The 25,309-nt window shown below is 45.1% G+C and overlaps 1 protein-coding gene across 1 annotated transcript in view; it reads left to right on the top strand.

Annotated features, from left to right (window-relative positions):
- Window positions 1-25,309, top strand: part of LOC147706795 (calpain-1 catalytic subunit-like) — a 590,138-nt gene that overhangs the window by 409,676 nt on the left and 155,153 nt on the right. The window lies entirely within an intron of this gene.

Here is a 25,309-nt window from a genome sequence, read left to right as displayed (position 1 = left end):
GCCGCTGTTTCGGCCTGCAGTTAGTGGCGCTCCATCACCTATGTTGAGAATCAACATGACGCAGAAAGGGGACGGGGTTAACGCTAGCTGAATGTATCTACTGAACTGGACATCTCCAATGGAGGCCTCGGGCAGAGGCATAAAAAAGCCAAGTAACATGTAAATTTAATGAGATGTAGCACGTCGAGAAAGCTTTAACCACACATTCACAAAGGAAAAGGAGGGCAATAGGTTAATAAAGTGAGACCTATCCAGAGGGAAGCCCAGTCTAATTTGTACCAAGTGCTGCCGGAAGAAAATGAATATGTTTTTACAAAGTAATGAACCAGATCCTTCCGGATGGCCAGGTAACAAATTCATCCCATGGCAATCACTGGTGGCCTCGTGGCCTTCGATCTCTTTAACGAGGTTCCCTCGCGTCGTCTCTGAGGGGATGGATATGCATCCACGCTCCCTAATGCCAGAGGCTCCCCTGCATGTTGTGCCGTGCGGATGTGCACATTAACACACTGAGGCACCAGCAAAAGGATCACTAGCACCTGACATGGCATGTCACCTAGTTGTGTGCAAGTCTAAGGGCACATCACTCCCTCCATCCTTGGAAACCAGGACCCACCTGTGCCCTTTGTCATCGCCTTGCCTCAGTAGACCTTTTGTGGTGTCCCAAGCGGCTCCACCGCCTTGCTGTCGCAGGAGTCCTGTAGTTCAATGTCTTAGATTCTCCTTTTACAGCTGTGTTCTCAGCTGATGAAATGGCTTGTGATCAGAGGGTACACGGGGAAGCCGCCTGCTTGCGGCTGAAGGCAGCCCAGTACTGTCCTTTCATCCCCGAGGTCCTCATCTTATCCATCTTGGGTGATACTTGTGCCAGCTTAAGGCCCACCAGGAGAAGTCCTCCCTGTGGCAGGTCCTGGTTCCCTGTTAAGGTCTAAGTTGAAAGTCTGTCCGCTCTGTGGATCCTAGTAAAAAACTATTGTGAAACTCTTCGAATGGCCTCTCAACATCATTAACTCATCCTCTCCCCCTCTGGTGCACATGAGGTCGGTTCCTGCTCCAGCTGTGGGCACTCCCTCAGCCCTTTGATTATCTAGAGACAAATGTGTCCCAGTCGAAGTAGACTATGTGACCTGCACTAGGGCAGCATCCTCACCGCACTCCTAAATCTGCATGGAGCCTGACAGTTGGTGTCACACATGTAAGTTTATTTACAGGGAAGAAATTCTCAGAACAAAGACAGCAGCTTGTACTTTAGAGAACCCTTTAAAAAAACCTGAAAAGGGGTTCTTGGTAAAAAGTACTTCCTCTAGAATAATGAATAGTGACTTGTTACTGGATATGATAGCGGACAAATGGTGTCCTTGGTAGGCACAGTTGTATATTCAGTGAGTGAAATCCATCTTTGCGAGAGCGAGTTGAGAGTTTGGAGAATTATTCCCGGAGAAATAACCTGCGACTCTTAAAGATCCCGGAAGGAAAAGAGGGCACAAATCTTAAAAGCTTTGTGATCAAGATCCTAAAAGATTCTCTTAACTTGGAGGAGTCAGCTGAGATGCTTGACAATGACATCCAGCGAGTTCACCGTGATCCATTCCGCCTAAAGCCAGGGAGAGATAAACCTAGAAAGGTTTTGATTAACTTCCTAACGTTCTCACTTAAAGATAAGATCTTGAACCTCGCTCTGAAAGCTAGATCATTACAGGGCCCGGACTTCTCTTTTGAGGTGCGATCAGACCTATCTAAGACTACGCTTGACAGGCAATGGGAGTTGGGGCAGCGCATGGAAAAATTTAGAGCTGTAGGCGCCACTGTCCAGATGAGGTTCCCAGCATTTTTGCGTATTATGTACAACAATAAAATGCATAATATCCGTTCACCATCGGAAGCAGATGAGCTACTAGAATCTATTAGAGACCATGCCCAGGCTCAGGCTCAGGCTCAGAATAAAGGATAGTGGGTTATTTGGGTCTGATATAGGTTAACCGACATTACAAATTATGTCTGGTCTATACTAGTTCTGGTAAAGTCTATATAGCCCTGAATCACAATGGGTAAAAATCATGGTAGGAAGGGAAATGAATAGAAAAAAATAAAAATAAAAAGAATTCAACAAAAAAAAAAAAAAAAAGGGGGAAGGGAAACAGCAAAGGGGGGGTGAGTAGGAATGAGTTATAATAAATAAATAAATGCATACAAAAATAAATAAATAACTACACCTGCTATTAGTAAAGATATAAAAATAAATTCCTTCTCTATTTTTTCTCCTAACCTATCTTATGACAAGAGTGAGTGTAGGGGAAACACAAGTTAAATTAAAATCTAATAAGGTTTGTGTGTATACGAGTGTGCATACATATATATATATATTTATGTATGAATCTTTGTACAATCAAAGGTGTAGGTAAATAGGAGTGGAAACAGTAATAATAACAAGAATGACCCACTCGCTGCATTCCCTTCACCTTGTAAGAGTCCTCTGACATCACAAATTAAGTTTCCTCTCAACAGCCATATTGGTTCTGAGTCTGTCTACAGACTATACTAATAGGGTGGAGGTGAGGTTGGAGAGTCGTTGTGGGTGTAAATCTGGCCATCCACCAGGTCAGAGTAAGTAGGGGAGGGTTTTCCTGGGGAGGGTGGGTGCAGGGGGGGAGGGGGAATAAAGCAAAAAATCCTCATAAGTCTGCCTACTATTTAGCGGAATGGTTATTTCTGACATCTGTCCAACATCAAAAATGGCAAATATTAAGGTTCCCGCAAGAGCTATTGGGAAAGGTTGATACGAGGGGGGTAGCGGTGGTACTATGACAGCTCTCCACTATTTGTCCTGGAATGTCAATGGCTTGCGAGGGAGAAGTAGGCGGGAGCGTATAATGCAGTATCTAAGGGACTCCCCGGCGCAAATCATTGCAATTCAAGAGTCACACCTTCTTAAATCAGAGGCAGTAGAGATACTCAAAAAACAGAAATGGGTCGATAAATTCAGCTCTACTGACCACAATGCTAATATTAGGGGGGTTATATTTATTTTTAAAAGAGCTGCGAAAGCCCAAATCTTGGAGTGTATAGAGGACCATACAGGGAGATGGCTGATATTGAGAGTTCAGATGGTGGGTCAACGGTACACCTTGGTGGGCTATTATGGCCCAAATTCGGATGATCCATCGCATTTGGACGCCGTCAGAAATCATCTGCTACTTTTTCAGGATCCGGTGATTTGGATGGGCGATTTTAATATTGTGCTGAATCCTAAATTAGATAAATCAGCAAATTCGCGGGCCTGTAGTTCACCAAAGTCTAGGCGAACTCTATTAGCTATTATGGTTCAGCTAGGCCTGGTGGACCCTTGGCGGGAAAGAGCAGGCAGTAAATTGGGAGTTTCCTATCGGAATAGTCGTTTCAAGCACTCATCCAGAATTGACTATGCTCTGTTTACTTATAATTTGAAAGACGCTTTAATAGCGATTGATTATCTCCCATCTCACCTGTCAGACCACTCAGCTCTTGTTTTTTCAATTAGATCCGACAGTAGGAGGCAACATCCTTCTTGGTCTTTTGACCGGACACTCCTACTTGAAGAAGGTGAAGTGAATTTCCTGGCCGCAGAGACAACTGCTTTTTTTGAAATTAATATGGAGTCCTCCTCTCCAGAGGTGGTTTGGGAGGCCTTTAAGGCCTTTTTGAGGGGCTGCATCACAAGTAGGTCCTCATAGCGGAGTAAAAAATACAAAAACATGATAAATAGTTTGGAACAGGAAATGAAGGGCATTGAGTTCAATCTAGGTCAGTCGCTAGGTTCTCCTGAGGAGCAGTTAAAATTGGCTGAGCTAAAGCACCAACTAGAAAATATACTACAAGAGAGGGTTAATAAAAGATGGAATGCAAGTAAGATTTCCCATTTTGAGTTTGGAGAGGCCGCGGGTAGAGTACTGGCGTGGAAAATTAAATCGGACCAAGCTCAGAAATATATCAGAGAAATCAAGGTGGAAGGGGAGGCGGTACCAAGGACAGCTAGTCATGAGATAGGTAAAGCCTTTTATGAATTCTTTGAGACTATCTATAGGGAAGAATTACCTGATGATCAGATGGCACGAAACACGTGGCTGAATGGAATAATGCTCCCAACCTTATCAACAACACAGAGCAATAGTTTAGAGATTGCAATAACAGAGGTAGAGGTAAAGGAAGCAATAAGACAGGTAAAAAAAGGGAAAGCATCTGGTCCAGACGGTCTCCCTGTAATGACAACCCTATTTAATGGTATCCTAAGGGAAGGAAAGCCACCGCCAAAATCTTGGGGTGAGGCCACAATTGTTCTTATACCCAAACCAGGGAAGGACGTATCAGAGTGTGGGTCCTATAGACCAATATCTTTGCTGAATAGCGACTATAAGATTTTAGCCGCAATACTTTCAGCAAGAATGGGTAAGGTAATAGGTACCATTATTCATCACGACCAGAAAGGCTTTATTAAGGGGCGCCATCTTTCAGATCTTACACATGATTTGGTAGGGGCTATAGATATTGCCTCTGCTTTTTCCCTTCCACTGGCCACCTTAACCCTCGACGCAGCTAAGGCCTTTGATAGGGTCAATTGGCCCTACCTAAATGATGTGTTAAAAAGGTTTAACTTTGGGGAGGGCTTTCGCAGAACTATTGCCTTACTCTATCGAGCCCCTTCGGCTAGGCTGCTGATTAATGAGATATTGACAGAACCCTTTAAGATCACTAGAGGTACGAGGCAAGGTTGTCCGCTTTCTCCCCTCCTTTTTAATTTATATATTTAGCCGTTTGCCCAGGCTTTGCGAGCAGACGAAAATATACCATCATTCAAGTTTAAGGAGTGGGAGAGGCGGACGGCATTATATGCCGATGATATCTTAATCTTTACCTCGGATCCGGTGTTGTCCTTCCCTGCCGTGATTCAGAAGGCTGTAGAGTTCGGCAAGATCTCGGGCTATAATATCAATTCAAGTAAGACCGAGGTTATGGTCTGGAATATTCCGGACCCACGGTTAGGCATAAATATCACCACCTCTATGCGCTAACTCGGGATCCGAATCACCCAAGACATTGGAACCATTGCCCAAACTAACTTAGATCGAGTCTCCAGGGAATGTAAGGGCCTATTGAAATCTTGGACTCACTTGCCACTTTCTATAATGGGTAGGGTCAACTTAATAAAAATGTCTATCCTTCCCAAGTTTATATTTATATTTGGTGCCATTCCTTTGGGGTTTGATGTGAAGATGTTGGACAGATGTCAGCGAGAGCTTAACTCCTTTATTTGGAATTATAAGTCGACTAGAATTGCGTGGAAGAAGTTGAGGAGGAGAAGGGAGAAGGGGGGCCTCGCCCTACCGGATCTAGTATATTACGCTTGGGCCTTTCAGTTGTCCTACTCCAGGATGTTACTAAAAACACCATCGAGTCTTCTGGAGGTGACAATGTATAAAGCCATGTTAACCGGAGCAAATCTACCAGCCGACGGATTTCTATTTAAATTTGGGAGCCAGAAATATTTTAAGAAAATAAGACTGAAAATCATACAGTCTTGGGCTAGGGGCTGGCTAGCCATTAGAAGAAGATTGAGGCTGTCTTACTACTCTAATTTCGCTCCCATATGGGACTCCCCGGGTTTACCGGAGTGTCTTAGGGACAGCTTATCTTCCCCACTAGAGGAAGCTGGAATTGCTAGATGGGGAGAGTTATTGGTGGACGGATCGATACTTCCTTGGGATGTATTACATGAGCGTATAGGTCCAGCATTCTCTAGATTTAAATTCATCCAGCTGGAAAGCTGGGGGAGAGCCCAGCGGTGTAAATATGTATTATTTGGGAAATCAAGCTCCCTGGAGAAGCTGCTACTAGAAAGACCTAGCGGTGGTAAGGAGGTGGCCTTCTGGTATTGGCAGCTTCTGGAGGAAACCGATGGGGATTTCACCCTTCCAGATGAATTGTGGCAAGAGACAATGGGTTTACAATGTGAGGAGATATGGTTAAGATATTTTGCGCTCCTCTATAAAGTGGTGAAGCCATCATGGCTGAGGCGCAACCATCTGTTCACAGCACACCGGGCTTATATAACACCGCTGAGACTTTCCAAATTTCTCCCAGACAAGAAGTGTAATAAATGTAATTTACCAGAAGCTTCAGATATTCACATGTTCTTGGAATGCCCCAACATCGGTCAGTTCTGGGAGGAAGTGCTGTCTACCTTAAATTCCATTATGAACACATCATTAGTAATTTCATTGCCACTAATCATCTTTGGAATGGAGGACAGTATTTCTGGCGAAGCAAGATCTTTTCTGTTTTATGCTATTCTGTTGGCTAGGAGGCAGATTTGCATATGGTGGGTGGAAAAATCTGCTCCAATATATTCGGACTGGCTCACGTCTTTATATGAAACATCAAAGGTGGACATGGCTAGAGCTTGCAATAACCGTAATCTGGCCTTTTGGGATCTGTTGATACAGTGGAGATAGTGTTCCGGGGTTTTTTTTTTTTTTTTGTTTTTTTTTCCCCGGGTCCTATGATTATGCCACCAACACTCCTTGGACCGGGTCTGGCCTCGATACGGTTTTTTGGTCCTTCAGGTTGAGACATACCTAGATGGAGTCAGCGTAAGAATTTAAATTCCCCTTCTTCTTGGGACTTCTCTGCCACCAGTAAAATATCTCGGAGTCCAGTTCCAGAGATGGGTATCATTTTCTTGGTTCCCTCTCTTGGTCGGGGACACGCAAGGTGGTTGGCATTTCCTAAGCAGGGGGTAAGGCAACTGAGGACAAAAAAAAAAAAGATAGAAAAAAAAAAAAAAAAAAAAAAGAAATCCATCTTTTTAGGGTGACAAATGTGTCATATATACCTTTTATGCCAAAGATTCCTGAAGATTGACGGGGTCCTTCAGAGGCCTTAGGACTGTAGAAGATCAACTAAAACCCTACAATCCAGTCAGAACACTCCGCTCCTCTACACTCAATCAACTAATCACTCCACGCAGTAGAACAGCTACTTGGGGCGACCGTCGCTTTCCTGCTGCAGCTTCTAAGATCTGGAATTCCCTACCTTACTACATCAAATCCAGCTCATCACTCCTACAGTTCAGGAAACAACTAAAAACGTGGTTATTTGACCAGTAACTCACATCCTCAGCCCACCGTATCTACTTCTCAGGATAGACATTACTGCAGTCTAGCGCCGAGACACCCACGGGTATTTGGTTGCGCTCTAAAAATGCCAGTAAATAAATAAATAAATAAATAGAAGGTCGTGTTGGTGTGTTTCACGCACAGTCAGGAGAGAAGGCGAAATTAACAGGAGGAAGAGGGGGATCCCACAAAGGGATGGTGTCTGTGTGCCTGGTTGCAGCCAAGCCCTTCCTTGATGTGCTAGAGAGACTTCTGCTAAGTGAAGTTCCCAAAAGGTACTTCCCATGGGACTTCCCGACCTGAGGTCATAGCTCATAATTTTGCGTTGTGGGATGCATTCCCACAATCTGTACCTTATTACAAATTCTTACACTAAAATAATTTTAATTGCGCCCAAAGGAAACGTGCTAGTCACAGTTAGTGTGGTTTGTGGCATGCCTTTTCTGGAAAGATGAGGAGTGTGGTAAATAAATTATTTACACTGCCGGAATTTCTATAGATATCAAAGAAGGATAATACAAAAAATAAGGAGCAGAGTCCGTGGTCTTCGAGTAAAAGGACTTTATTCCAGAACTCGAATTAAGGGAGAGCTCCTTCACCAAGCGGGTTCAGGAGTAGTCTGTTTTACTTGAAACATGACAGCACTTATATACATTACTTTCACAATCAAAGGAAGGAGTTCCCTGGGCATGATTTAATTATCTGTGATACAATCATACAGAAGACATAGCAGGCTTGTTTTTGTTTAAAGAATAACTTGAATCACATTTGTTAGACATAGACAAACACATGGCATCAGGGTGATTGTGGTGACAAGTTACAGTGTTTGGGGACAGAGAATTGAGGCATTGTTACAGAGTCATTTTTATCTGAAAGGTAAAGAGAACGAGGCATTGTGTGCTCCTTACTTCCACACAAGGGCGGTGATGTTTCACAATGGTATGTGTGGACAGCTGGAAAGAAGGAGAATGGGCCGTGTTTAACTATTCTCTTCGTGTCTGTCTCGTGTACTTGATCAGTTTACTCTTGATTGTTGACCCAACCCGTGGCTGCCCCCGCAAGCTGAGAGATCATTGATGAGCGAGAGCTGCTCGTTCTTTGAGAGAGTTAGGGAGGGGGGGAAAAATTGACGAGGCAACCATCTAACTGACTCCGTTCTGTTTTAAGGAAAATATTGAACAGGACAAAAGCAACCCGTAAGATGCATGACGGCTGGCCATCATTCTTTGCATGTGTCAGTACAATGAAAAAAAAAAAACAGGCAATGGAGGGGGTATATTAGGATTCATGCTTAAAATAGAAAAACCGGCTTGCCTGGTCGGTGATAGGGTGAATAGGGTGCATGATGGGACACCAGGAAGAAAAGAGAGTTTTTATTCAACTTTCCACATTCCCTCCTTGTCCCATAGAAAACCATATTGCAGAAATTCTTAATCAATTTCTATGTTCATTAAGTTGTACACTTGTCCTTGCAACATGATCATTTCATTTTTCTTTCCTCTGTTTCGTGGGCGAGGAGTACATGTAGTGGCACACAGCCCACAAAGGGCGGGGCCACACTGGACACAGAGGCAACAAGTGAAAATAGTGGCCAAAACGAGGCCCAGGACTGTTAGTGCCTTCCACCCCCAGGTAGACAGGAGGCCCCATAACCAGCCGGTCAGGGACCATGTGCCAGTGTCCATATCCAATTTATCGGATAGTACGTGGAGGCAAGATATAGCAGAGTAAACTGATGGGGCGTTGTCTGGAATAAATACACAGCAGCTGGACCCTATTACCTTACACACACCACCACGGTCGGCTAACAGGACATCTAAAACTATACGGTGTTGCAGGGTCATGAGTCTGTCTGCAGCTACTTCAGCTGTAATGTTATTTAAGGCACCAGTTGTTTCGTCTATGGCGGCCTGAACTACACAAGTTAATTGCCGGATGTGGCGACTATTGGCCATGGGTCCCCAGAAAGGGAGGAAACCTTTGAAAAAATCTCCAGCTTCTTGTCCTGCAGTATCTTCTGCATCTATGACCCCCCTTCGTTGTCTTCTAACTTGGGTCAGAGGGTCAATCAGGTGGTAATCGGCAGGGGCTGTTTAAGTTGGTGGTAAAAGGAATGCGATGTAGCACTTTCCAGACCAGTCTTGAGGCAACCAAGTACGCGCATGGGGTCCACAGATGAAATAGGTGTTTGGGGCAGTTACTATGGTCGGAAAATCGGGAGCCGGTAGTGTATATGTCCTATCACACTCGCTGTTCCCCATTATTTCCCCCTTTCCTTTTCCTCTTATACAAAACAGGCCGTGTTGCGGTACTACCCAACCTCCTTGATCTGTCTGTCTTTGATTGACGGAAAACATTTCCCTGAAGGAAGCGATGTCATGGAACTGAGAGTAACTGATATTTTAGTGATCCTCGGCACTCCCCCAGGTCACAGTAAGATCCACCATTTTAGAAACAGCCTTTACTATTTTAGTCTTTACTTCGTTCCAATTACTCTCCTTTTTTCGATTTTGTCGGGGGAATATTTCTGACTGAGGCAGAAAATATCATAGCTAATGCATAGGCGAACCCTGAATAACCGAACGGGACGGAGAAAAAGGGCATTCCCTTATGTACGGAATGTGGCATTAAGCCACAAACCCAACAGTTCGTCTTGTTGACAATTAGTTGGTGTTTATGGAGAGTGGAAATGAATGTATAATTTTTAAATTCCTTTCTTCTGTCCTCGAGGTGTGGGGGAAGATTAACATGGGAATGCATAGTTATATTCTTTACAAGCGTGGAAGAGGGCGGAGGGAAAACTGTATATAAGATCCAACCCAGACAGGCCGCTAAACAGCAAATAAGTAACATTATTAATAAAATAATCGAGAACCTGCTATGCAGTAATTTCACATAATCAGTCCTTTTCAATTTGCGCATCACGTCATTATTCCTCATATTGTCTATTAATTAATATCCAAATGTATCTGTACACAAGATCAAACGCTTCCCAGTAGCCGCTTCTCCAAGAGCTTGTTCTTGGACTTAGTTAGCCACCGGTTCGTTATGATCAGGTGTAATGTCCTTAGTCTATTTTTGGTGAGATCGCAGCCGCGATCTGTATTCCTACTGAGGAGTGAGTTCTGGAAGTGGTGAAATAATATTTATATTCGGGGCGTTTATAGCCGCTGGACAGGGTACATTGTCCGTTGGTATTGGTCCAAAAAACTTCTTGCAGTGGCTGGCATGAAGCCACCCTTTTCGTCCTTCCACTTTGACTGCCGTCCTCGTTGTCAAAAGAACCAGTTTAGGGGACATTCACCTTTTCTCCAAGGGGCTGGTACGATCGAAGTTCCGTACGAGTATCCAATCACCAGGTCTGATGGTATGTTCCTCAGGTGTGGTGTGATCTGGAAAAGCTGCTGCAACCTGTGAACGACAAGAGTGGAGTGCAGACATCAAGGAAGCCAAGTAATCTGTTAACATGTTGAAGTCAATATCAGTTAGTTTCCTAGGAGAAGGGACACCCCAAATGTTGGGAGGCCTGCCGAATGTTACTTCGAAAGGGGACAGTCCCGTCCGGGAATGTGCTACCATCCGCATGTAAAAGAGAGCGACCGGAAGGGCAGTGACCCCGTCTATCCCTTTTTCTGCACATATTTTGGCTAGTTTGGTTTTCAAGGTTTGGTTGTGTCTCTCTACTAGGCCAGCTGCTTGAGGGTGTCGGACACTGTGAAATCTCCTGGAAAATCCCAGTAGAAGAGAAACAGCCTCCATTAGTTTAGAAGAAAAAGGCTGCCCATTGTCTGAATAGATGTCCCTTGGTAACCCATACCTGGGGAAAAATTCTCTCACTAATTGTTTAGCTGTTGTCTGGGCACCATAGTCCGGGACGGGGTATGCTTCAGTCCATCGTGCCAGTGTACACACTACCACCAGTACATACTTGTATCCTCTACATCTGTCCATTTGGATGTAATCCATTTGGAGGACTTCGAAAGGATGATCAGGAGGCTGGAACCCACCCTGTTCTACTGGTACTCCTTTACCAGGATTGAATTGGCAACATATCATGCAAGTTTTTACTTTTTGTTTGGCTGCAGCTCTTAGGTGTTTGTTAAACCAGATGTTCCGTAGAGTGTCTAGCATACCTTTTTCGCCTAGGTTGGCGGGACTATGGACCGTGTCTATTATTACTTGTACCATTGAGTCAGGGAGAAACCATACTGTTTGGTCTTTGGTCATCCAACCCTGATCAGTCTGGACCCCTCCTTGTTCAGTCCATTTCTTTATCTCATCTGCGGTGGCATGTGTCTGTATGTCTCGTACATCTTCCAAGGGATCCCTTATTACCATAGTGACAGTCTGTATGGGCACCTGAGAATCTGTTGGGTTCACTGGACTCTGGGCTGTCTGTTTAGCGGTCCGGTCCGCTAAGTCATTTCCTTTGGATATGGTGTCTGTAGCTTTGGTGTGTGCTTTACACTTCAGAATAGCTATGGCTGTAGGTAGATGTATGGCATCTAGTAGGGCCTGAATCAGGGGGCCATGTTGTATCTTGGCCCCATGTGAGGTAAGGAAACCTCTTTCCCTCCATAACACCCCAAAATTGTGAACTACACCAAAAGCGTATTGGGAGTCAGTGTAGATATTAACCTTCAACTGTTTTGCCCATATGCAGGCCTGTGTCAGAGCGATGAGCTCTGCTGCTTGGGCTGATAGGGTGTCTATTCTTTGTGTCTCTATAATCTTACAGTCCATGGTTACTGCATAGGCTGCCACTAACTCTCCAGTGTTTGCTCTCATGCATGATCCATCCACATAAATTGTTACATCAGGATCTGGGAGTGCAACATCTGTTAGGTCTTGTCTTGGTTTTGTTACTACGTCGATCATCTCCACACAGTCATGTTGTATCGTGTCATCTGAGCTTGACGGCAAAAGGGTAGTGGGATTCAATATGTTGCATCGCCTTATCTCTATATGTGGCTGAAATAGCGTTAGTTCGTATCCTGTCAGTCTTGCTTTAGTCAGGTGTTGTGTCTGTGTTCTGTTTAGAAGGACTTCCACGGCATGTGGCACTTGTACTATCAGGGGATGTCCTAGCACTATTGAATCACTTTGTCTTATGGCCAGGGCTGTAGCCGCAACGGATTTCAGGCATGCAGGCAAAGCTTGTGCTACGGGGTCCAATGTGCTAGATAAATAAGCACAGGGCCTGTTTCTTCCTGCTTGGTCTTGTGTGAGGACGGATAGTGCTGTTCCGTCACGTTCTGTCACGAACAGGGTAAAATGCTTGCCGTAATTTGGGGTGGCTAAAACTGGTGCTTGACACAGAGCTAGTTTTAGAGCTTCAAATGCTTGGGAGTGTTCTGATGTCCAAGGGAGAGTTGTAGGAGTGGCTGCCTCCACTGTAGTTAACTGTATGAGTGGCTTGACTATGTGGGCATACTGAGGGATCCATTGTCTACAATATGAGGTGAGACCAATGAATGCACGCACTTTTTTTTGTGTTTTTGGTTGTGAAATTGTTGAAATCAATTGGATTCGTTCTTGTGTCAGTTGCCTACCCTCCTTGGACAGCAAGTGCCCTAAGTAAGCCACTTGCTGTGCACAGAACTGCAATTTTGAGGGAGATACCTTGTGACCTTTGTCTGTCAAAAAATGGAGAACTGTGAGGGATGCCTTTTCACAATTTTGTTCTGTCCTTGCGGTGATGAGAATGTCATCTACATACTGTATTAATGCTGTGTTGGTAGGCATACTGATATTGTCAAGTTGTCTTTTTAGTGCTTGGCTGTAAATGCTTGGACTTTCCGTATAGCCTTGGGGGGCTCTAGTGAACCTGAAATTCCGTCCTTTTAAACTGAACCCGAAAAGATATTGGCTGTCGGGATGTATAGGAATGCTGAAGAATGCATTTTTCAAGTCGATGACTGTGAAAAATGCAGCTTCAGGGTCTATGGCAGTCAATAGTGAGGAAATATCTGGGACCACTGGATATTGTGGGATCACACATTTGTTCAGTTCTCGAAGGTCAACCACCAGTCGGTAGACTGGGGGTGCCTGAGGGTCAGTCCTTTTCAGGACTGGAAGAACTGGAGAATTGCAAACATTTGAATCCGTCTCCACCACCACCCCATGTTCTATGAGTTCTTGAATTATTTTTAGTAAGGCTTGTTCAGCCTCGGGTCGAATCTTATACTGTCGTATACGGGGTAGGACTACTCCCTCCTTGAGTGTGACCTGGTGTGGGGTAATGTCCATGTATCCTACATCAGTCAAACTTTTTGCCCACAGATGTTGTTGAATGTCATTAAGTCTGGGGTCGAATTCTTTGACTGTGAAATGTCCTTTGAAATCTCGTAGAAACAGTTTTATTCCCTCCGGTGAGCAGCATATTACTGCTCCTAGTTCTTTAAGTGTCTTAATTCCCAGTAAATTCTCTGGGCACGTTTCTGTAAGGACTAGGTCAGTAGTACGTGTCTGAGGACCCACTCCTAAAGAGACTTGTTCAAATACTTTGTTTATTATTGGTTTGCCTGAAAAGCCCAGAGATATATTATGTGAGCCAGAGAGAGGAACCTCTGAGACTTCCTTATGACTTATGGTAGTCCTACTTGCCCCTGTGTCTATGAGGAATTTTCTATCTCGTCCCAGTAAGTGGGCTTGTACATATGGACCTTTTTGATCCACTGGAACTGGGATAAGGGGCAAGTCACCTTCTCTCTCAAGGCTATTTCATGAATATGGTGCAAACTCGGGGTATTCTGACTGTGCGTACTGGTACATCTGTGTGGCAGCGGCAGCCGGCGTCTGAACCTGCGGAGGCGCAATAGTTTGAGGCTGCTGGGTGTTACCTGGTCTGGGAGTGTGAGGCGTTCTTTCGTTTTTCCTGTCGCTATGTTGTGTTTCAGGACTGGACATTCCCTCACAAAATGGCCCTGCTGCTTGCAGTAGTTGCAAGTACCTTTATTGGCCCCCACATTACCGTTGGGGCCCGTGTTTACTGGTGCCGTCTGTGCAACCAATACCTTCATTTTTGTGTCTTTTACTCTTTTCTTCTCTTGTTCCTGTTCTTCCCTTATTCTGTTGTGGTGGTACTGTAACATTTGTAACATTTGTGAAGGACTATTTGCTTGCCAGGTGCTCTCAGTTTTTAACACCCTGTTTCTGATGTGTGGTAAGGCGTTGTCCACCAATTTAGATACAAAAAGGTGGGGATATGCCTCGCTACTAGGTGCGAGTCCACTGTTTATAGAGAAACATTTCTCCAACCTGGTGTAATAATCACCCGTATCCTCATCTGGCTTTTGTTTACAGGCAGAAATGGCATCCCAATCTTCCTTTTTTGTTGTTAATAATAGAGGCAAGACCTGTATGAGGAGACTGGGCAACTCTTTTACGCATTCACCCAGACCTTCACCTGGCTTCCTGTCTGTCTCTTCTTTTTCTAGGGCAGCCCACGTAATCTTTTTACCACCCACCTCCCAGTCCTTTTCCTTTAGTTTGTCGAATATACCTGTAGGTAGAATTACTATAAGGAGTATTATTATATCTGGATATGTGAAACTACCCATTTGGAGGATATCCTTCAACTCTCTATGGAATCCTCCAGGATCCTTTTCGTGAGAGGGCACCATTTTTTTCATTTCCAATATTTCTAACTTGGTGAGGGGAGTATACACATGTATTCGTTGCAATGTACCATCTGGCTGTGGTATGGGGTGGACTTATCGCAAGGGGTATTGGCCTATACTGTAAGTTTCATGATCTGATGTAGCTAAGGTAAGTTGCTGGTAACGGAGGCACAGGTCCAGAATGGTATTGATCAATTCCGGTCCCCGAGACATCCATTTATCTGTCACTACTTCTTGTAACAATTTGTATAGCTTATCTGGTCGGTGGAAGTTATTCTCGTATAAGGTAGCCAGGTGTTGGACCATATAAATACCTGCTAGCCATTGTTCTGTTCGGGGAAGAGCCAGAAACATTTGTGCTACTATATCTGGGCCATATACCCGGTGCTGGGATATCCAATGAGTGGCAGACCGGGCCAATTCTTTTTCGTGTTGGGTAAGGGGATGCTCATTGTCAATCCATTCATCCAGGGCTCTTTCTGTGAACTGGAAAAGGTCCTCTGGAGAAGGATCTAGTCTTTTGACTTTCTGTGACACTCGCGGGGGTCGCCACTTGGAGCCATGACAATGCCATGCTACACCCAGGAAATTCATCCTACCTAGTGTCGGACCCTCATCTTCCTCTGAGTTGTCTTCCTGTGTAACTTTCTCAGAGCGAATAGTGACAATTTTCTTAACCAATATTTTAGTTATTTTGTCGATCTGATGTCCCAGATCATGTGCCCCCCTGTGTATTTGATCACTAAGGTCTATTAACTCAGAGTCTACGTTCCCATTACCCGGGTCTAGTTCCCGGATCAAACAATTTATGATGAACCGCAGGAGTAGTCCCCTGATAGGAACTTTTCTGTTCTTCATGACCTGGGACAGAGTATCCGGACCTTCCCCTGTTCGTATAAATTCATAAACTCTATCCAAATGTTTCGTTATATCAGGGACCTTTTGGAGTTGACCCAGGGCTTGTCTTAATCTCTCTGGTATCGTGGACATTGGGCCATTACTGGGTTCGGGGTCATAAGGACACTCAAGAGGCGGGACATCATCTTTATCCTCAGTCCCGTTCCCGGGCACTCCCAAATCAGAGGTGGAACCGCCAGCTACTAGCTCAGGTGCACGTGTAGACGGGCGTGTTCTAGGCGTGTTAACATAAGCGGGGGTGGTTCTGACAGATAGGCGGGGAGAAAATTGTCGGGGACGGTGGGAGTTATTTTCACTGGTGATTTGGGGTGTTCTTCTAGAATTTCTTCTGACAAAACGGGATAAATGCCAGTAACAAGGGCGCCTCTCTCTCTGTCTGTCTGTTCAGCTAAGACCTTCTCGCCTTCCTCCTGTAATTGCTTTTCTTTAGCCTGTTCCGACATTCTCTTACTTTTCTCAACTTTCCCAAGTTCCTTCTGGGCTCTCCTATGTGCCTCCTTCCGCCATAACTCAATGGCTTCTGTCTGTGAGGGCCTCACCTTTCTTTTCCATAACTCTTCCTCCACTCTCATAATACATTCCATGTCCCATGTACCTGTGGCAGACCACTTATACATTGTTTCTAAATTTTCGGTATAGTCTACCCAGAGGTCTAAGAACAATATGGCCCCCAGTCCATGTTTGTTATACATGAAATGTCCAGGCGTGTCTCTAGGCGGGACTTTAACCGGTGCCACTCACTAAACAGACTTGCTGCTGTGCTGGAGGACGCTTTGAAAGCGAACTAGCGCCAAACTTGCCAGAAAATCCCTTTGAGGTCGCGCTGCTGGTGGGAGCTCCTCCTTTGGTCGACGGAGTGTCCAACAGCTCCCAGCGTGCGCTAGACCCCACTCTGCTTGGCTGCCTGCACCGGGGGACTGCGAGGACCAGAAGCCTTTGCTTCCAACACCTGGTGCCTCTTCCCCCGGCGGTAACGCCCATCACCTGCGGTTTCCCTATTTACCTTTCGTGACACCCGCTTCGCGGGTGCCACTCACTAAACAGACTTGCTGCTGTGCTGGAGGACGCTTTGAAAGCGAACTAGCGCCAAACTTGCCAGAAAATCCCTTTGAGGTCGCGCTGCTGGTGGGAGCTCCTCCTTTGGTCGACGGAGTGTCCAACAGCTCCCAGCGTGCGCTAGACCCCACTCTGCTTGGCTGCCTGCACCGGGGGACTGCGAGGACCAGAAGCCTTTGCTTCCAACACCTGGTGCCTCTTCCCCCGGCGGTAACGCCCATCACCTGCGGTTTCCCTATTTACCTTTCGTGACACCCGCTTCGCGGGTGCCACTCACTAAACAGACTTGCTGCTGTGCTGGAGGACGCTTTGAAAGCGAACTAGCGCCAAACTTGCCAGAAAATCCCTTTGAGGTCGCGCTGCTGGTGGGAGCTCCTCCTTTGGTCGACGGAGTGTCCAACAGCTCCCAGCGTGCGCTAGACCCCACTCTGCTTGGCTGCCTGCACCGGGGGACTGCGAGGACCAGAAGCCTTTGCTTCCAACACCTGGTGCCTCTTCCCCCGGCGGTAACGCCCATCACCTGCGGTTTCCCTATTTACCTTTCGTGACACCCGCTTCGCGGGTGCCACTCACTAAACAGACTTGCTGCTGTGCTGGAGGACGCTTTGAAAGCGAACTAGCGCCAAACTTGCCAGAAAATCCCTTTGAGGTCGCGCTGCTGGTGGGAGCTCCTCCTTTGGTCGACGGAGTGTCCAACAGCTCCCAGCGTGCGCTAGACCCCACTCTGCTTGGCTGCCTGCACCGGGGGACTGCGAGGACCAGAAGCCTTTGCTTCCAACACCTGGTGCCTCTTCCCCCGGCGGTAACGCCCTTGCACTCCACCTTTAAATTAAACTATACTTCACGCAACGCGGGACGCGCGCGTGGAGAAGCGCGAGGCGAAGCCCGGGCCAAGGGCGGGCCCGTTTCAGCCCGTTCCAGACTGTGAGAGACTGGACTGGGCCACGGTATTTTCATTTCTGTTAACATTGTTGCATTTCCTTCCGTCCACTCGTTGCACGGCGTGGTTGTAACCCACTGGGCCTAAATTGTCTATCTGTAACAGTGATATCAGTCCTGATTGCACAAGACCCACAAGTTATAGTCCCCGTGAAGCAGAGCCCCTAACTATATAATTATAAATTATAATTATGTCTAGAGTCACGAGAAGCAAAAAAACTGACAAAACCACTGACATTACGGGCCCACTTGACTTATTTCTACACAAGGCCAATACAGCCATTGACAACACTATCCAATTGATAGATAGGCGGGTGTCCCACGAATTGGAGATGGCCAGAAAAAGATCGTCTATGGGCCCGCTGGCCTCAGCACAGACCCCCATACAAAAGGGGTCGATCATACCCCTGCTGAATCCCACAAGTGCACAAATTCACACAGTTCCTAACACTGTGGATTTGTCAGCAACACAGTTGTCACTAGGCTCCGACTCTGACTCTAGGGTGGATCTGGAAAAAACACCAGATTTACAACTCTTACATAGTCTTGAATTACCTACAGAATCTAACAGCATGGGGGTACGGGAGGGTGCTATACCTAAGATATCAAACAAGGGGGCAAAGCCACATGCGCAATTATTAGCTCCTCCAAATGGTGAGACTTTTAATAACCTGAATACAAACAGCAATAACATTATAGTGTCACAAACACCAACGCTAACTAATAGTGTGGTCTTAAACACGCCCGCACAAAACATCACGACACTGGGGAACCAAGAGTCACTAGGCGCAGTAGGGGGCAAACAAAAACCCTGTACCTCATGTGTGACATTACACGATTTCCTTACAAATAGCATGGGAGAACTCTTAAAATACCACCTGAAACCCCTGGAGAAAAGCATAAGGGTAATAGAAAAACAACTCGCCAAACTAAATACTCCTGCATTTACGCAGAAGACACTTAGCATCCTAGATATGGGGGGGGGGAAGACTAAACAACCAAGTAAACCGGCCAAATCGACTATACCAACGCAGCCATCCACAACACCAGCCGTAGGCCCAAAGTCCTGTGATCCAGCTAAAGAAGGTAACTCCCAGTCCACGAAAAATGCAAAACAGAATCTTCAAAATACTCCCAAACCCCAAACTGTAGAGGGTAAGAGCCAAACTGTAGAGGGTAAGAGCCAACCCGTCACCGCGAGTGACCACACACAACCTACCCCAGCCTTAGTGTCATTAAACAAACAACTAGCAAATTTAAAGGAGAACACACAAAAATCCCAAAAATCGCAGCCCCCTCAAGCGCAGGAGAAACAGAGGACGGGATCTAGACCCAGACGGCCGTTCCATCTTCCACCTGAGGCCACCCCGTTCACTGTTGTCCTAACAGGGGTTTCAGAATTACCAGAGGGCGCGGATGAGCCCCAGTGGTCTCTGAGAAATAAAGTTATGCAATGGCTTAGCCAAAATAGACCCATACAGCCATCGCATCAGAGCAGAATTAATTCACTCAGAAGAGTCTTTTGGATAGGGGATACAGATAAAAGCTTACAGGGCGATTGCGTTATAATCAATTGCGACGACCCTGCTATGGCTGATTATATCTCCTCCTGGCCAGCACTTGAAAAAAGGGGGGGGGGTGGATGTACAACGCCTTTCCTTCTTCTATCCCCCGCTAAATACCCCGAATTATGAAAATAGAAATGGCTGGAATGATGTGCAGGATTGGCCCTGGACCCAGGTGGGCTATACTAACAGAAATAGAAATAGGAACAATAATAATAACGGATGGAACAGAGGCTGGAACCCCCGCACCTGGCACCATAGCAGAGGCAACCCAAATTTCGACTACTGGGAGGGGGTCCCCATGAGGAACAGATTCGACTGTCTAGACATGGTCGATTGACCAAAAAAGGCTACCACAGGGATTTTAGAAGTCATTGTTCCCCCTCAAAAAATCTATGATGGCCCTACCCCAGCAGAAAACTTTAACCATCTGATTCCAAAGACTATATCAGTCCAAGATATGTGCATGGTCTCACAGCCCAGACAGGAAGAATCCCGTGCTACTGTGGAGGGGTCTTGTATGCTCAAGATATCTTCCTGGAATATTGCTGGTCTCGCGAAAAAAGCGCAGGACCAGCTATTCCTAACCTTTATGGAAAAGCAGGACATAGTCTGTCTACAGGAGTGCTGGGACCCATACGAGACATCAGTAGAGGGGTTTAGTACTTTTTACATTCCCTCAACCCAGGGCAACCGAGGCAGAGGCTCGGGGGGACTTTGTATTTTCACCTCTAACCTCTGTAACATAGAACAGAATAACTACGAGGTAAATGGGCAAAAAACAGGCGTAGGGAGTTCACTACAAGGCGTGTCCTTTAAATTAAATGGGCGCTGCTTCTTCCTGATAAACCTCTATAATAACATGCCAAAAGTAGAGGTAAAAAGTCTAATAGCGGAATTGGATTCCCTGTTAAAGAAAGGCGGCCAGGCGGCAGACTGCTTATTGATAGCAGGGGATTTTAATTGTCACCTATGTCCCTATAGCCAAACAAAAAACTGTGGTATTCTTGATGCGCAAGGGGATCCCACCACACACTTCGAACACTCCTTAGGGGGAAATCTACTAAACCAATTCATGCACGAATGGGATCTGGCTTTCGCAAACGAACTTTGTCAGCCACCAGTACAGTTTCAAACAACCTTTTTTGGCCACGGGGCAGGCACCGTAATAGACTTTATCCTGGTTTCAAACAGGAACCAGGGCTGGGTGGGTGGGTTTGAAACGGAGGGCTTAGCAATAAGTGACCATTACCCCATTAGTACTTCCCTTAAACTAGGGATAATGGGTGCCCAAAAAACTAGTACTGCTGAGATATTACATGGCCATTCAGTGGCACTGGCCAGGAAAAACGGCTATGCCATTAAATGGGCAAAAATTGAACCCACGAACTTTCTGAAAGAGCTATTACAGAAAGAAACTAGACAATTTAACATCTGCTTGGAACTAAGTAATAACCCAGAACAAATAATACTAGCATTTGACGAGATTAAAGTAGAAATAAATGCTAAGCTAACTAAAAAATTAAAGGCAAGGGAGGAAACGAGAAAACATGGCTGGTTTAACCGAGCCTGCACTAGCGCTCACAAAACACTTTTACAGGCATTAAAGACTATTCCCAGGGATAGCAATCAAATCAAAGAGGCTAGACAAGCTTATAAGCTCACTATCCTGACAAGGAAAAAAGAACTCAAAAACGTAGCCTGGGAAGCCCTGATAAAGGCAAGTGCATTAAGGGACAATACGTCCTTTTGGAAAGAGGTAAACGCCCCTTTCTTTATGGATAGGAAGGTGGACACTATGGAAATTGGCATAGCTGAAGATGTCTGGGTCAATCATTTCACTGCACTCTATAAGAAAGACTCACTCCTGCTGACCTCACAAGAAGAGTTGGCTGAGGAGAGTGAGATCCTCCTACAGCCACAGGGAAACTTCCCATTAAATGTAATGTTTACCCCTGCAGAATTGGAACAAGCGATATCACAGAGTGCGAGCCTAAAGGCTCCTGGGCCTGATGGTATACCCATTGATCTCTTTAAAGGGAACATAGATCTTTGGGCACCCCTACTAGCAAATGTCTTAAACGCATATACGAAATCAGGCTTCCCCAGTACATGGAAGGAAGCGATAGTCATCCCAATATTTAAAAAAGGAGATAGACAAGACCCAAAATGCTATCGCCCCATTTCTCTCTTAGATAACTTAATGAAGGTGGCTGGCAGGGTTCTACTAACTAAATTACAAATCTGGTCCAAAAATAATGGGTTACTCTCAAAATTTCAATATGGTTTTAAGTCGGGGGTGGGAACCATAGAGCAGGGTTTAAACCTGTCCCTTATAATTAATAAATATATAGGATCAAAAAAAGGGAACTTGTTCCTGACATTTGTCGACTTAACTTCGGCTTTCGATTGTCTGGACCATGGAACCCTGTGGAAATCCCTGATCAAAATGGGGATAGATAAAAATATTCTAACTTTTATCCAGGAACTCTATAGGGATGCAGGAGCTTCGGTGAGACATGGCAAAAATGGCGAGCGAACGAAAAAATTCCCAATTGGTAAGGGAGTTCGCCAGGGTTGCATTCTCGCACCGTTTTTATTTAATTTATATATAAACGAGGTAGCGGACTCGATGAATGCCCTAGAGGTGGATTACCCCAAGATAAATGGATCTGTAGTCCCGCTATTGTTATATGCTGATGATGCGGTGATAATGGCCCGCACTCAGCGGGGACTCCAAAAGGCACTAACAGGTTTTGCAACCTTCATGAGTTTAAGAGGCCTTATAATAAACGTGGGTAAAACATTCACGATGTCATGCACAATGAGAATAAAAGCCCCAGAGTGTAAAACATTTGTTAATAAATCAAAGATAGCGATGTCGAAAACTTTTTCCTACCTGGGTATCATTTTTAGCAATAGGGGGACTTGGTCTGCAGCGATCACTTCCCGTAACCTGGCCTTTACCCGCACAATAGGGGCGGTTAAGCAATTTGCCAAAAAATTGGGTGGGAAACCCGTAGACACATTATTAAAGATCTATGTAGCAAAATGCGTGTCCACAGCTGTCTATGGGGCGGGGATTTGGGGACTTGCAGATAGCTCCGAAATCCAAAGGGTGGAAAATGCCTTCCTGAGGTACCTCCTTGGAGTCCCACGTTCCACATCCACCACCATCTGCCACAAAGAACTGGACAGATCCCACATCAGCGACATCATAAAGATAGCGCCAGTCATGTTGTGGCATAAGATCTGGACATGTGAGGACACGACTCTTAATAGGGAGGTGATTCAGGACTGCATGCAACAAGGAAATGGGGCTAACCAACTTTGGCTAACCTATGTAAAAAAATTCCTGAACTCCATTGGCAACCCAGATTTATTCTCGGACCCAGCATCATGTGCCCAAATCCCCAAAAAAGCACTAAAAGAGATGTGTCTAGGCCTACTGGAGGACAGGAGACATTATTTAGACGGGAGCAAGTCCACCATCATAGCTCACCGCCAGATTTTGTATGAACATGGCTTACATCCCTATCTGGCGCCAAATATTTCCCCTTACCATAGAATGCTGCTAGCTCGTATGAGGACAGACTGCTTTTTTAGGCTAATAACGTTCCCCGCCCCGAATGATTGGACAGTGAAAATGACTAAGTGCCCGTGTGACGGAATAGCCACCCAGTCCAACATACATTGCATACTCTTCTGCAAATACTACCAATGGGGAAGAAAAAAACATTTATTGCCCCTGTTAAAACTGTGGGGCCTAAGAAGCTGTAAAGCAGCCCTCCACAGATTGTACTTGCTGCAGGATGAATGTACTATTAGAGTAATGATAAAATTCCTGTCGTTCATCATAAAATGTAGAGGGTCTATGAGAAGTGATTAATAGGTTGAGGGTTTTTGGAGTATTATCATGTGCCTAATAACATCATATAATACACAAATATGTCATATTTACCTCAACCCACTGATCATGCAATTGCAAAGTCTTATGCATTAATCACTCTCTAGAGGAAAAAGTTCTCTTTTAAAAACGGTTTTTTAATATTAAATGTAGTGATGACTAGGGTAAGATCCTGAACTTGTGTAACACTCTTTTTTAGTGTGTAAATATTCATCAATGTCGTTTTAACCTGTATTTTTGTAATGTTTGCTTATATGGTGTTTGTCAAATACCGAATAAAGCTAAAAAAAAAAAAAAAAAAAAAAAAAAAACCGGTTTCTCTAGTATTCTCTTTTTGGTGCTTATCGTATGTAATTTGGAAAACAGAGGCATTTTTAAACTCGACCAATTATTGTTAAAACTTGAAATATACAAAAATATTTTATATACTAGAGCATAGTGTAACCATACCGGTCCCACGAATGAGACTCGTCTTTACCGTGTTCCCAAATGGAACCCGTCTTTATACATTCCCAGTTGTACTCACCGACAAGCAAAACTCGAAGACCTGGTCATCGGACTCTTGACGCTTGCACAGGAATATCGGGGCTCCAAAGACCTCGGACTCAGCGCTCTCACTGGTCAGGCTCTGGGTTGGGACGCTCCGCTATCTTCTTCACCGCCTCGTGTGGATGATCAGTCGCAGTCCGTCTCCTCCTCGTCCCGAGGGAGTTAGCAGGAACACCCCGCTGTTGTGCACTTGAAGTCCATCGAAAGTATGGAAGGGACAAGGACCTGACTTACATCACCGGCGCGTGGGGAAGAGGGAGCGTCCCTATTCAGGCGCCAATTAATGTGGTAAATAAATTATTTACACTACCGGAATTTCTATAGATATCAAAGAAGAGTAATACAAAAAATGAGGAGCAGAGTCCGTGGTCTTCGAGTAAAAGGGCTTTATTCCAGAACTCGAGTTAAGGGAGAGCTCCTTCACCAAGCGGGTTCAGGAGTAGTCTGTTTTACTAGAAACATGACAGCACTTATATACATTACTTTCACAATCAAAGGAAGGAGTTCCCTGGGCATGATTTAATTATCCGTGATACAATCATACAGAAGACATAGCAGGCTTGTTTTCGTTTAAAGAATAACTTGAATCACATTTGTTAGACATAGACAAACACATGGCATCAGAGTGATTGTGGTGACAAGTTACAGAGATATTAGTGTCTGGGGAGAGAGAATTGAGGCATTGTTACTGAGTCATTTTTATCTGAAAGGTAAAGAGAACGAGGCATTGTGTGCTCCTTACTTCCACACAAGGGCGGTGATGTTTCACAATGGTATGTGTGTACAGCTGGAAGGAAGGAGAATGGGCCGTGTTTAACTATTCTCTTCGTGTCTGTCTCGTGTACTTGATCAGTTTACTCTTGATTGTTGACCCAACCCGTGGCTGCCCCCGCAAGCTGAGAGATCATTGATGAGCGAGAGCTGCTCGTTCTTTGAGAGAGTTAGGGAGGGGGGGGAAATTTGACAAGGCAACCATCTAACTGACTCCGTTCTGTTTTAAGGAAAATATTGAACAGGACAAAAACAACTCGTAAGATGCATGACGGCTGGCCATCATTCTTTGCATGTGTCAGTACAATGAAAAAAAAAAAAAACAGGCAAGGTAGGGGGTATAATAGGATTCATGCTTAAAATAGAAAAAATGGCTTGCCTGGTCAGTGATAGGGTGAATAGGTTGCATGATGGGACACCAGGAAGAAAAGAGAGTTTTTAGTCAACTTTCCACAGGAGATGTACTCTAGAAGCTGAGCTGCATCCTCCTGCAGCCGGAGACCAATGTTCTAATGACTGCTTCGATCCTCATCCCAATCAGGTATTCTCTTGTTGTTATGTTCTCTGTCAAACACTTCTTTGCCCCTGGGAGCTACTACAGCACTGTATCAAACACCAAAAGAAATGGACAGAGCTCCAAGGTGCAGCACTTCCCTGGCTTCATTCAAGCAGAGGTTCTTTTAAGGATAGGGTAGAGGATGTTTGCCCGTGAATGCCAGATCCATGGTAGGGTTTTAAGAGCTCCATTGAAACTTTAAATTATTCCCATGAAGGTTTGTGTCCAACATAGGCTTTGTTGTGGAAGAAATACTGTGCACGTCAGTACTAAACTTC

The sequence above is a fragment of the Lissotriton vulgaris genome, chromosome 6 (assembly GCF_964263255.1).
Source record: "Lissotriton vulgaris chromosome 6, aLisVul1.2, whole genome shotgun sequence".
Taxonomy (NCBI): domain Eukaryota; kingdom Metazoa; phylum Chordata; class Amphibia; order Caudata; family Salamandridae; genus Lissotriton; species Lissotriton vulgaris.
The sequence above is the reverse complement of the archived record's forward strand: the minus strand, read 5'-3'. Positions and strand labels throughout refer to the sequence as shown.